This window comes from Leptonychotes weddellii, chromosome 5 (genome assembly GCF_054177405.1).
Source record: "Leptonychotes weddellii isolate Sample4059 chromosome 5, ASM5417740v2, whole genome shotgun sequence".
In the NCBI taxonomy this organism is placed as follows: domain Eukaryota; kingdom Metazoa; phylum Chordata; class Mammalia; order Carnivora; family Phocidae; genus Leptonychotes; species Leptonychotes weddellii.
The window spans coordinates 106,963,708-106,977,289 of NC_138373.1; the positions used below are offsets into that span (position 1 = coordinate 106,963,708).

General features: G+C 39.1%; 1 protein-coding gene and 1 pseudogene across 4 annotated transcripts in view; one reads left to right on the top strand and one right to left on the bottom strand.

Annotated features, from left to right (window-relative positions):
• The window catches only part of RBMS2 (RNA binding motif single stranded interacting protein 2), a 68,867-nt gene that overhangs the window by 10,239 nt on the left and 45,046 nt on the right, over positions 1-13,582 (top strand). The gene's annotated exons all lie outside the window — the stretch shown is intronic.
• Positions 6,972-7,160, bottom strand: LOC102742005 (small ribosomal subunit protein eS21 pseudogene; annotated as a pseudogene).

A 13,582-nucleotide genomic window follows, 5' to 3' on the forward strand; every position in this document is an offset into this window, starting at 1 on the left:
GAGGGAGAAGCAGGCTTCCCGCGGAGCAGGGAGCCCGATGCGGGGCTCGATCCCAGGCCCCTGAGATCATGACCTGAGCCGAAGGCAGACGCTTAACGACTGAGCCACCCAGGCGCCCCATAAATAAAATCTTTAAAAAAAAAAATAAAGTAAGCTCTATGCCTAACATGGGGCTTGAACTCATGACCCCAAGATTAAGAGTTGCATGTTCTACTGACTTGAGCCAGCCAGCCAGACATCTTGACTGTTTTTTCTTTTATCAAAAAAAGCCTTTTTTCTTTTAAGATTATATTTATTTGAGAGAGAGAGGGAGGGAAAGAGAGCACGAGCAGGGTAGGGGGCAGAGGGAGAAGCAGGCTCCCTGCTGAGCAGGGAGCCCAACACGGACTGGATCCCAGGACCCCGGGATCATGACCCGAGCCGAAGGCAGAGGCTTAACCGACTAATCCACCCAGGTGCCCCCAAAAAGCCTTTTTTCTTGATGCCACTTCTTCCTCCAGCTGCTGTCGCCTCTCTTTTCTTCCCTTTACAGTAAAATATCTTGAAAGAGTTGTTTATTCATGAGTTGTATATACTTGCTCTCATTTATTTGCTTGCATTATTTTTATTTATTTATTTATTTATTTTCATTATGTATTTGACAGAGAGAGCGAGCACACAAGTGCAGGGGCAGCGGCAGGCAGAGGGAGAGGGAGAAGCAGGCTCAGCAGGGAGCCAGATGCAGGCAGGATCCCAGGAGCTTGGGCAAACGCTTAACCGACTGAGCCACCCAGGCGCCCCTTCATCCTACCTATTTTTTAAGTGTACAGTATGTAATAGTAATTTATTATGTTTTTGTGCAACCAATCTTTAGAATTCTTTTCATCTTGCAGAACTGAAAGTCTATACCTATTAAACAATTTCCCAATTTCTCCTCCTTCCAGTCCCTGGCAACCACTGTTCTACTTTGTGTCTCTATGAATTCTCTAAGTATTTCATATAAGCGGAATCACACAGTATTTATCTTTTTGTGATTGGCTTATTTCACTTAGCATAATGTCTTCAAGGTTCATCCATGTTGAAACATATGTTAGAATTTCCTTGCTTTTTAAGGGTAAATAATATTACATCATATATATACCACATGTTGTGGTTCATCCATTTATCCATTCAACCCAAGTGAGAGACACTTGGGTTGCTTCCATCTTTTGGCTATTACAGATAATGTTCATGAACATGGGTGTACAAAGATCTCTTCAAGATTTTGCTTTCTGGGGCGCCTGGGTGGCTCAGTCGTTAAGCGTCTGCCTTCAGCTCAGGTCATGATCCCAGGGTCCTGGGATCGAGCCCTGCATCGGGTTCCCTCCTCCGAGGGAGGCCTGCTTCTCCTTCTCCCTCTCCCACTCCTGCTTGTGTTCCCTCTCTCGCTGTGTCTCTCTCTGTCAAATAAATAAATAAAATCTTAAAAAAAAAAGAAAAAAGACTCTGCTTTCAATTTTCTTGGGTATATTACCAGAAATGGAATTGCTGGATTATATGGTAATTCTATTTTTAATTTTGTGAGGAATCACCATGTTGTTTTCCATAGCAGTTGTACCGTTGTACATTCCCACCGGCAGTACACAAGGGTTCTGATTTCTCTACGTCTTTGCTAACACTTACTTTCTGTTTTTTTGATAGTAGCTATCCTAATGGGTGTAAGATGGTATCTCATTGTGTTGTTGTTGTTGTTGTTTTGTGAGCCCTATGCCCATTGTGGGACTTGAACTCACGACCTGGGTATCAAGAGCCTGGATATCAAGGGTCGCATGCTGTACTGACTAAGCCAACCAGGTGCCTCTTTTGGTTTTGATTTGCATTTCTTTAATGATTAGTGGTATTGAACATCTTGTCATGTGCTTCTTGGTTGTTTGTATATCTTCTTTGAAGAAATGCCTGAGTCTTTTGCCCATTTTTTAAATGGGATTGTTTATTTTTTTGTTGATGAGTTGTAGTTTGGATATTAACTCCTTATTAGATATATGATTTGCAAATATTTTCTCTTATTCTGTAGGCTGCCTTTTGACTCTCTTGTGTCCTTTGAACACAGAAGTTTTTAATTTTGATATCACCCAACTAATCTATTTTTTTTTTTTTTACTTCTGTTTGTTTTTTTGTGTCTTTGGCAAGAAATTGCCAAATCCAATCTCATGAAGCTTTTCTCCTTGTTTTCTTCTTTTTTTTTTTTTTAAGATTTTATTTCTTTATTTGAGAGAGAGAGCATGAGCAGGCGGAGGGACAGAGGGAGAAGCAGAATCCCCACTGAGCAGGGAGCCCGACCGGGGTCTGGATCCCAGGACCCTGAGATTATGACCTGAGCCGAAGGCGGCAGATGCTTAACCAGCTGAGCCATCCAGATGCCCCTCCTATGTTTTCTTCTAAGAGTTTTAGAATTTTAACTCTTATGTTTAGGTGTTTGATCTATTTTGAGTTAACTTTATATATAGTATTAAGTAATGGTCCACCTTCATTCTTTTGCAGGTGGGTATTCAATTTTCCCAGTGTCATTTATTGAAAAGACTGTCCATTCCTCATTGAATGGTCTTGGCACCCTTGTTGAAATCATTTGACCATATATTCAAGGGTTTCCTTCCTTCCTTCCTTCCTTCCTACTTTCCTTTCGCTTTTATTTATTTGTCAGAGAGAGAGAGAACTCACAAGCGGGGGAGTTGCAGAGGGAGAAGCAGGCTCCCTGCTGAGCAAGGAGCCTGATGTGGGACTTGATCCCAGGACCCCGGGATCATGACTTGAGCCAAAGGCAGACGCTTAACTGACCGAGCCGCCCAGGCGTCCCTTAGTTTTTCAGTTTTAGATGTATATTGCCTTTCTGCTGTAGAAGATAAGGATTTGCTTTTTTATTTTTATTTTTTTGTTAGAAACCTGCCTTTTCCTCTCCCTTGCAAGGGTTTTAGGATCTTTATCCCAGTGTTAAAAAATTTCACAATGATGACCCTTGTGTGGGTCTTATTTATTTAGAGTTGTATACTAATTTCAACCTGAAAATGCATATCCTTTGGTTGTAGGGTTTTTGTTGTACTTTATTCCCTTCATTTTTCTCTGTGTGTTCTTTTTGAAGTCCTGTTTTTATTTTTTGTTTTTATAAGGAATGACATTAAAAAAAATTTTTTTTTTAAGTAATCTCAACATATAACATGGGGCTTGCACTCACGACCCCAAGATCAAGAGTCCCATGCTCCACCAACTGAGCCAGCCAGGTGCCCCTGAAGTGCTGTTCTTGTATAGGACTTCCCACATCAGTATTTTTCTTTAATATTTTCCTTTTTTTTTTTTAGTTTTATTTTTTGGGATATTTCCTCTATCTTCTGTTTATCTTCTAGCCCTTCTATGGATTTTTTTGATATCTGCTATCATATTATTAATTTCTAAGAACTTTTTTTGTCTCTGTATGTTCCCTTTTTTGTTGAATTTTGTTTTTGGTTCATAGATAAAATATTTTTGTTTAAATCTCTTGAGACTGTTCATTAAGTTTTCTTCTTTTGTCTCTTTTTCTTTTGAGTTTCTTTTTTGTTTTAGTCTTTGACTTCAGAGGCTTTCTTTAACCAACTGAGCCACCCAGGCGCCCCAGAGGCTTTCTTTAAATGTCTTAGGATTTTTGGCTGTTTAAGTGAAAGGCATTAAAAGACCAGATGTAAATGCTGTTGGCATGGGAAAACCTTACCAAATTGTGGACTTCACTATAGGTGATAAAAGCTGTTGCATAGGGAGGGGCCTGATATCAGCATTTATAGAGCTTTTATGTTGTGGTGGTCAGTTTCCCCAGAGAGAAATACTCCAATCTCCTAAGAGGGGTGGGGTTGGAGAAATAGCTGAGAATATTGCTTAATCCTCATGTTTTCACTTTAGTATTTATTCACTCAACTCTGCTTGGTGGCTATGAAACCAGAGTCCCAACCTCCCCAAAGAATAAACTGGCTTTCTTCCGGAGGGGAGGTAGAAGTGGGGTAGTGGTAGCCTGATGTGTGGCTAATGCCTCTGTCTTTTTAGGTACTTGGTGCCTCTAATTTTTGAGTGTTTCTGGAATTTTACGGAATTACCTTTCTCTTAGTTTGCTTCCTATTAGGTTTTAGCTTTCTTTGCTCCTCTAAGTTATAGATCATCTATCTGGTGTCCAGGTTGTAAAATTTGGGATCTATTATCTGTTTTCTATGTCCTCTGAAATTTATGTCTTTTAAAATTTATTTATTTATTTATTTAAATTAAAGTTTTTATTTTTTTTAGTAATCTCTACACCTAATGTGGGCCTTGAACTTAGGACTCTGAGGTCGAGTCACATGCTCTTCTGACAGCCAGGCACCCCTGTGTCTTTTTTAAATCTTTATTTATTTATTTAAAGATTTTATTTATTTATTTGACAGAGAGAGACATAGTGAGAGAGGGAACACAAGCGGGGGAGTGGGAAAGGGAGAAGCAGGCTTCCCATGGAGCAGGGAGCCTGTTGTGGGGCTCGATCCCAGGATGCTGGGATCATGACCTGAGCCAAAGGCAGATGCCTAACGACTGAGCCACCCAGGAGCCCCCTTTTTTTAAATCTTTATAATAATTTAGTGGGATTTGGGAGCCTATGGAGATAATTACATGTATTCAATTCAGAATCTCCTATTCATGTTTCATCCCCTCCAGTCTAGCTTTTGCCCCTATTGTCCTACTAAAATAGGTCATTATAGTCATCAGGTACTATCCCCTCCCCACAGTTTTATTGAGATATAATTGACATATAACATTCTGTAAGTTTAATATATAAAATGTGATGATTTGATACACATCTATATTGCAAAAGGTTTGCCACACTAAGGTTAGTTAATATATCCTTCACCTCACATAATTACCTTTTTGTTATTATTACTGTGAGCTCATGAAAGCACTGCTGTCCTAGCAGCTTTGAAGTATACAATACAGTAGTGTTAAACTATAATCACCATGCTGTACATTAGATCCCTGGAACTTACTCATCTCATAACTGGAAGTTTGTACCCTTTGACCAGTATCTCCCTATTTGCCCCACCTCTCAACCCTTGGCAACCACCATTCTCCTCTCTACTCCTATGAGTTTGATGTTTTTTAGATTCCACATATAACGAGATTATACAGTATTTGTCTTTCTCTGCCTGACTTATTTCACTTAGCATAATGCCGTACAAGTCCGTCCGTGTTGTCACAAATAGCAGAATTACCTTTTTATGGCTGAATAATATTCCTTTGTGTATATATACAACATTTTCTTTCTTTATCCTTCAGTGGATGCTTAGATTGGTTCCATGTGTTGGATATTGTGAATACTGTTTCAGTGAACATGGGACTCCAGATAACTCTTTGAGAAAGTGATTTTATCTCCTTTGGATATATACCCAGAAGTGGGATTGCTGGATCTAATGGATTTCTTTTTCTTTCTTTCTTTCTTTTTTTAGGATTTTATTAATTTTTTGAGAGAGAGGGAGCATGCTTGCATGTGAGTGGGGGAGGGGCAGAGGAAGAAGGAGAGGGAAAGAATCTCAAGCGGACTCTGCACTGAGCGTGGAGCCTGATGGGGGCCTTGATCTCACAACCCTGAGTTCATGAACTGAACTGAAACCAGGAGTCAGATGCTCAATGGACTGAGCCATCCGGGTACCCCATGCCCCATGGATTTCTATTTTTAATTTTCTTCCTTTTTTTTTTAATTTTTATTTTTTAAAAGATTTTATTTATTTGTCAGAGAGAGAGAGAGAGCACAAGCAGGGGGAGCAACAGGCAGAGGGAGAAGCAGGCAGAGGGAGAAGCAGGGAGCCTGATGCAGGACTCAGTCCCAGGACTCTGGGATCATGACTTGAGCTGAAGGCAGACGCTTAACCAACTGAGCCACCCAGGTATCCCTTGAATTTATTTTTGTATATGGCTCTAAGAAAGTGGTCCAGTTTCATTTTTTTGCATGTAGCTGTTCAGTTTTCCCAGCACCAGTTATTGAAGAGAGTGTCTTTCCCCTGTTCTATATTCTTGCCTTTTTTGTCATAGATTAATTGACCATATAAGCATGGGTTTATTTCTGGGCTCTTTTTTCTTTTCCATTGATCTGTGTGTCTATTTTGTGCTGGTACCAAACTGTTTTGATTACTATAGGTATGTATGTATGTATGTGTGTATGTATTTATGATGACTACAGCTTTTTAAATAGTTTGAAATCAGGAGGTGCGATGGGTCCTTTAGCTTTGTTCTTTCTCAAGATTGTTGTGGCTCTTTGGGATCTTTTGTGGTTCCATATGAATTTTAGAATTGTTTTTTCTGTTTCTATGAAAAGTGCCATTGGAATTTTCATAAGGATTGCATTGCATCTATAGATGGCTTTCGAGATAGATCTCAACAATCTTAATTCTTCTGATTCATAAACAGGGATATCTTTCCATTTGTGTCTCCTTCAGTTTCTTTCAAAAATGTAGTTTTCAATGTACAGATCTTTCACCTTCTTCTTTAGCTGACTTTTACGTATTTTATTGTTTCTGATGTTTTAACAAAAACATGGAATTGTTTTCTTTCTTTCTTTTTTTAGATAGTATATAGAAATGCAACTGATTTATTAATGTTGGTTTTGTATCCTGAAACTACTCAATTCACTTATTAGGTCTCACTTTCTTGGTGGAGATTTATGATTTTTATATGCAAAATATATCATCAGCGAACAGTTATATGCCCTCTTTTCTGATTTGGATGCCTGTATTTCCTTTTTTTGGTGGGGGGATTGCTGTTTGTTTATGACAAATATTCCACATTCATGATCCTCTCCAGTCAGAAGTTCTTTTCTTTTTTTTTTTTTTTAAGTTTTATTTATGTAAGTAATCTCTACATCCCACATGAGGCTGAAACTCAAGACCCTGAGATCAAGAGTCATGTGCTCCTCTGACTGAGCCAGCCAGGTGCCCCAGTCAGAAGTTCTTTGAAACCATGCTCTTGGCCTTGGCCAGTCAGAGGATGAAGTCATCTGACTCACCCATCCTGCGAATGACCCCACAGATAGTGTAGGTTTTAAACTGGCCGTTGAACCCCCCTGTCACCTTGTCAGCCTTGGCCCTGTTCTTCTGGATGGACGCGTGGTCTTTGGCACTGATGATGTGGTTGCTGGAGGAGTACTTTTGCAGCATGAACAGGTCCATGAATTTGCTGGCATCATTCTACATGTCAAGGGCACGCTTGCTGCCACCCTGGATACCTTTCCTTTTCTAGCCTACTTGCCATGGCTAGGACTTCTAATACTATGTTGAATAGAAGTGGTCAGAATGGGCACCCTTGTCTTGTTCCTGATTGTTGAGGAAAAGCTTTCAACCTTTCACTGTTGAGTATATTAGCTGTGGACTTTTCACAGATGGCCTTTATTATGTTGAGTTATGTTCCTTCTATATCCAATTTATTGAGCATATTTATCATGAAAGGATGTTGAATCTTGTCAGTTGCTTTTTCTGTATTGAGATGATCATATGATTTTTGTCTTTCATTCTATTAATGTGGTATATCACATTTATTGATTTCTGTATGTTGAAACGTCCTTGCATCCCAAGAGTATATCTGACTTGATCATGGGATATGGTCTTTTTTTAAAATTTTTTTAATTTTTTTAACATTTTTTTTTATTCTTATGTTAATCCCCATACATTACATCATTAGTTTTAGATGAAGTGTTCCATGATTCATTGTTTGTGCATAGCACCCAGTGCTCCATGCAGAGTGTGCCCTCCTCAATACCCACCACCAGGCTAACCCATCCTCCCACCCCCCTCCCCTCTAGAACCCTGTTTGTTTTTCAGAGTCCATCGTCTCTCATGGTTCGTAGGGATATGGTCTTTTTAATGTGCTGTTGAATTTATTTTGCTAGTATTTTGTTGAGAATTTTTGTGTCTTTATTCATCAGAGATTTTGGTCTGTTGTTTTCTTATAGTGTCCTCATCCAGCTTTGATATCAGTATAATGCTGGCCTTACAAAATGAGTTTAGGAATGTTTCCTCCTCTTCAATTTTTGGAAGAGTTGAGAAGAACTGGTGTTAATTCTTCTTTAAATGTTTAGTAGAATTCTCCCATGAAGCTGTGGTCCTGGGCTTTTCTTTGTTGGGAGGTGTTTGATTACTAATTCAATCTCCTCGGTTGTTACTGGTCTGTTCAGATCTCTGTGTATTTTGTTTGTTTGTCTGTTTTGATGATTAAGACTTGGTAGGTTATATGTTCCTAGGAATTTATCTATTCTAGGTTATCGAATTTGGTGGTATATAATTGTTCATGGCAATCTCTTATGATCCTTTGTATTTCTGTGGTATCAGTTGTAATGTCTCTTATGTATAATTTTGAGTTCTCTTTTTCTTGGTAAGTCTAGCTAACGTGTTGTCAATTTTGTTTATCTTTCCAAAAAACCAGGACTTAGTTTCATTGAGCTTTTCTATTGTTTATCTATTCTCTATTTTATTTCTTTCTTTTTTTTTTTTTTAAAGATTTTATTTATTTATTTGAGAGAGAGAATGAGACAGAGAGTACATGAGAGGGAGGAGGGTCAGAGGGAGAAGCAGACCCCCCGCTGAGCGGGGATCCCGATGTGGGACTCGATCCCGGGACTCCAAGATCATGACCTGAGCCGAAGGCAGTCGCCCAACCAACTGAGCCACCCAGGCGCCCTATTTTATTTATTTCTGTTCTGATCTTTGTTCTCTCATTTTTTCTGTTAACTTTGGGCTTAACATATTCTTTCTCTAACTCCTTGAGGTTTTTCAAGATTTTTTTTCTTAATGTAGGCATTTATTGCTATAAACTTCCCTCTTTGCATTATTTTTGCTGCATATCATGAATTTTGGTATGTTGCATTACCATTTTTACAAATTTCATCTTTGACTCATTAGGTTGTTTAGGAGTATATTGTTTAATTTCCACATATTTGTTAATTTTCTAATTTTCTTCCTGTTACTGATTTCTAGTTTCATACCATTTTGCCCAGAAAAGATACTTGGTATATGATTTCAGTATTTTTGAATTCGTCAAGACTTGTTTTGTGATTTAATACATGCCCAATGCTAGAGAATGTTCCATGTGTACTTGAAAAGAGTGTGTGTTCTACTCTTGAATGGAATGTCCTATATATGTCTGTTAGGGCCATTTGGTCTAAAGTATAGTTTGAGTCCTGCATTTTTTTTTTTTTTAAGATTTTATTTATTTGACAGAGAGAGACACAGCGAGAGAGGGAACACAAGCAGGAGGAGTGGGAGAGGGAGAAGCAGGCTTCCTGTGGAGCAGGGAAATGTGGGGCTTGAATCCCAGTACCCTGGGATCATGACCTGAGCCGAAGGCAGACGCTTAACGACTGAGCTGCCTAAGGCACCCGAGTCCTGCATTTCTGTATTGATTTTCTGCTGGGTGATATTCATTGTTGAAAGTGGGGTATTGAAGTCCCCTATTATTATTGTACTGTTGTCTATTTTTTCCTTTGATCTGTTAGTATTTGCTTAATGTACTTAGGTGCTTTGATGTTGGGTACATATATATTTACAATTTTTATATCCTCTGGATGAATTGACTGCTTTATCATTATATAATGATCTTTGTCTCTTGTTATAGTTTTTTACTTAAAGTCTATCTTTTCTGATGTAAGTGTAGTTATCTTGCTCTCTTTTGGTTTCCATTTGCATGGAATATCTTTTTCCAACCCTTCACTTTCTTCTTAGGAGTCTTTTGTAGGCAACATATAAGTTGGGTCTTGTTTTTTATCCATTCAGCCACTCTGTGCATTTTGATTGGAAAATTGGATCCTTTACATTTAAAGTAATTATTGCTAGGTAAGGACTTATTATTGGCATCTTGTTAATTGTTTCTGGCTGTCTTTTTTTTTTTTTTTTCCTTAAGTAACTCTACCTGCCAATGTGGGGCTGGAACTCACAACCCCAGAATCAAGATTCGCATGCTCTACCAATGGAGCCAGCCAGGCGTCCTTATTTCTGGCTGTCTTATAGTGCTTTTCTTCCTTCCTTTCTTGTCTTTTTTTGTGAATTAATGATTTTCTGTAGTGGTATACTTCAATTCCCTTCTCTTTATCTTATGTGTATTTACTATAAGTTTTTGTTTTGTGGTTACCTTCAGATTTTAAACATCTTAGAGGTAAGAGTCTTTTTTAAGCTGATAACACTTGACTTTGATTGCATACAAAACCTACCCTTTTACCCTCCCCCCGACATTTTATGTTTTTATATCACAGTTTACATCTTTTTATGTTGGTATCCATTGACAAATTATTGTAACGATAGCTATTTTTAGTACTTTTTTTTTTTTTAGTAGGCTCCACACCCTATGTGGGGCTTGAACTCAGGACCCTGAGATCAAGAGTCACCATGCTCTATCAACTGAGCCAGCCAGGTGCCCCAGTACTTTTGTTCTTTAACCTTTATGCTAGAGTTAAGTGATAAACACCACTATACTACACTATTAGAATGTTCTGAATCTGATTATATGTTTAGCTTTACCACTGTTGTGCATTTTCATATGTTTTCTTTTTTTTTTTTTAAAGATTTTATTTATTTATTTGACAGAGAGAGACACAGCGAGAGAGGGAATACAAGAAGGGGGAGTGGGAGAGGGAGAAGCAGGCTTCCTGCTGAGCAGGGAGCCCAATGCGGGGCTCGATCCCAGGACCCTGGGATCATGACCTGAGCCGAAGGCAGACGTTTAACGACTGAGCCACCCAGGCGCCCCCATGTGTTTTCATATTGCCAGTTAGCATCCTTTCATTTTAGCTCAGTGAATTCCTTTTAGCGTTTCTTACAAGTTAGGCTGAGTGGTGATGAATTTTCTTAGTTTTTCTTCGTTAGGGAAAGTGTTTCTCACCTTCATTTCTGGGTAAATTATTCTTGGTTGGCATTTTTCTTCTTTCTTTCATCATTTTGAATGTAAGATCCCATTGTCTCCTGGTGGGCAAGGTTTCTGCTAAAACATCCACTAATAGCCTTATGGAGGTTTTCTTGTATGAGAGATTTTTTTTCTTGTTGATTTTTAAAATTAATTAATTAATTAATTTTAAAATTTTATTTATTTAAGGGGGTCTGGGTAGCTCAGTTGGGCGTCTGCTTTCCGCTAGGGTCATGATCCCAGAATCCTGGGATCGAGTCCCGCATCGGGCTCCTTGCTCAGTGGGGAGCCTGCTTCTCCCTCTGCCTCTGCCTGTTGCTCCCCTTGCTTGTGCTGTCTCTCAAATAAGTGGATAATATATATATATATATTTTTAAAGATTTTATTTATTTATTTGACAGAGAGAGAGCAAGAGAGGGAACACAAGCAGGGAGAGTGGGAGAGGGAGAAGCAGGCTTCCCGCTGAGCAGGGAGCCTGATGCGGGGCTCGATCCCAGGACCCTGGGATCATGACCTGAGCCGAAGGCAGACGCTTAACTACTGAGCCACCCAGGTGCCTCTGACTAGGCAATTTCAAATGATCACTCTTCAGGCTCACTGATTCTTTTGTTTGATCTAGTCAATAAAGTACTTTCAAGTTGCCAAATCCAACTAGGTTTGTTTTTGTTTTGTTTTTGGTTTTGTTTGTTTGACTATTCTCCATTTCTTGAAATACTCTCTTTCCTTGCCTCCGGTTACACAACCACTTTGGGTCTCGCCCTTTTGGCCCTTCTCTTTTGGTCTCTTTGTCAGTTACTTTATTCAATTTCTGATTATTTAGAGTTCTTTAGGTTCTTTAGACCTTCTTACCTTACCTTCTCTCTAAATACACTTTCTTCCTAGATTTTAGTTATTACTATGCTAACAGATTTACAGGTTATGATTGCTAGGCCAGACCTCTCCTCTGTGTATCCAACTGCCTAATTGATATTTTTTCTGGAAATCTCACAGATGATTCAAGTTTTTCTTTTTGTTTGTTTGGTTTTTTTTTAAAGTAAGCTCTAGGCCCAATGTGGGGCTTGAACCCATGACTCTGATGAGATCAAGAGTCAAATGTTTTACCGACTGAGCCAGCCAGGTGCCCCTCAAATTTAACATATTCAAACTGTAATGCTTACTTTGTAGTCCTCAAATTGCCCTCCCCTAATCTCTACAGTGTTATAAATGATACTGCCATCCATCCAGTTACTCCAGCTGTCCTTGCCTACATCCAATCTATAAACTAGTCCTGTTGATTCTACCTATAAACTAAATCTCAGATCTTTCCACCTTTTTTTTTTTTTTTTTTAAATCTTTACTGCCATCTCTCCAGTTATAGACTGCATTGTTTCTTGTTTGGGTGCTATAGTGACTGCCTAATTGATCTTCCCATTTCAACTCCTGCCTCACTCTAATTTGTTCTTCCCATAGTAGCCACAGTAATATTTTCAAAACATTGATCGGATCTTTTTTTTTTTTTTTTAAAGATTTTATTTATTTATTCATTAGAGACAGAGAGAGAGAGGCAGAGGGAGAAGCAGGCTCCCAAGGAGCAGGGAGCCCGATGCGGGACTCGATCCCAGGACCCTGAGATCATGACCTGAGCCGAAGGCAGACGCTTAACCATCTGAACCACCCAGGCGCCCCAAAACATTGATCGGATCTTATAACTTCTTTCTTGCATAAAATTATTCACCAACGGTCTAATGTGTTCAGAATGAAAACCAAGTACTTCAACACAGGCTGGAAGGCTCTGTGTCCCTCTCCCTCCTTCATTACACTCTAGCTTCACTGGCCTTCTGTTCCTTTTAGGTTCATTTGAAAGTTCCACCTTATGGGGCGCCTGGGTGGCTCAGTTGGTTAAGTGCGTCTGCCTTCGGCTCGGGTCATGATCCCAGGGTCCTGGGATCAAGCCCCGCATCGGGCTCTCTGCTCAGCAGGGAGCCTGCTTTTCCCGCTCCCTCTGCCTGCTGCTCCCCCTGCTTGTGTTCTCTCTCTCTCTCTGTCAAATAAATAAATAAAATATTTAAAAAAAAAAAAGCCCCACCTTATATCTTTTGCCCGCATTCCCTCTTTCTGAAATGATCTTCTCTTTCATTCTCTGAATGGCTAGTTTCTTCTCATCCTTGAAGTTGCACTTAAATATCACCTTTTTGACCAGACTAACTAAAGTAGGTCACAGCTTTCTGTTCTTTTTCTTTCTAGCCCATTTATCACGGTGGGTAATTATGCAATTACTTTATGATTATTTGATTAATGTCCTTATCTCCGCTAAATGCTAAATGTCATTAGGACCAAGACTATCTCTGGTATAGCTCAGCATTTTGTCCTTGGTACCTGTCCTTGCCAGGTACTCTAAAGCAGGCATTCAGTATTTGTTAAATAAATAGATGTGAACTCTTTTTATATCTCAAGCGCTATTATAAGAGCCTTACATGTATTTATTTTCATCTCCATAACAATTCTATTGCATAGGTACTGTTACTGTCCCCATGTTACCAGTAAGGTTAGGCAACTAATCGAGAGTCACACAGCTAGTACATGGCCACACTAGAATCAAGCCTAAGTCTTTGTAGCCTGTGTTAATTTTTTTATTTTTTTGAGCCTGTGTTGTAACCACTTTCTGCTAGTTAAAGGGATCTATAATCAAGGAAAAAACGTTTAGTAAACATTGATTCATTGCCTG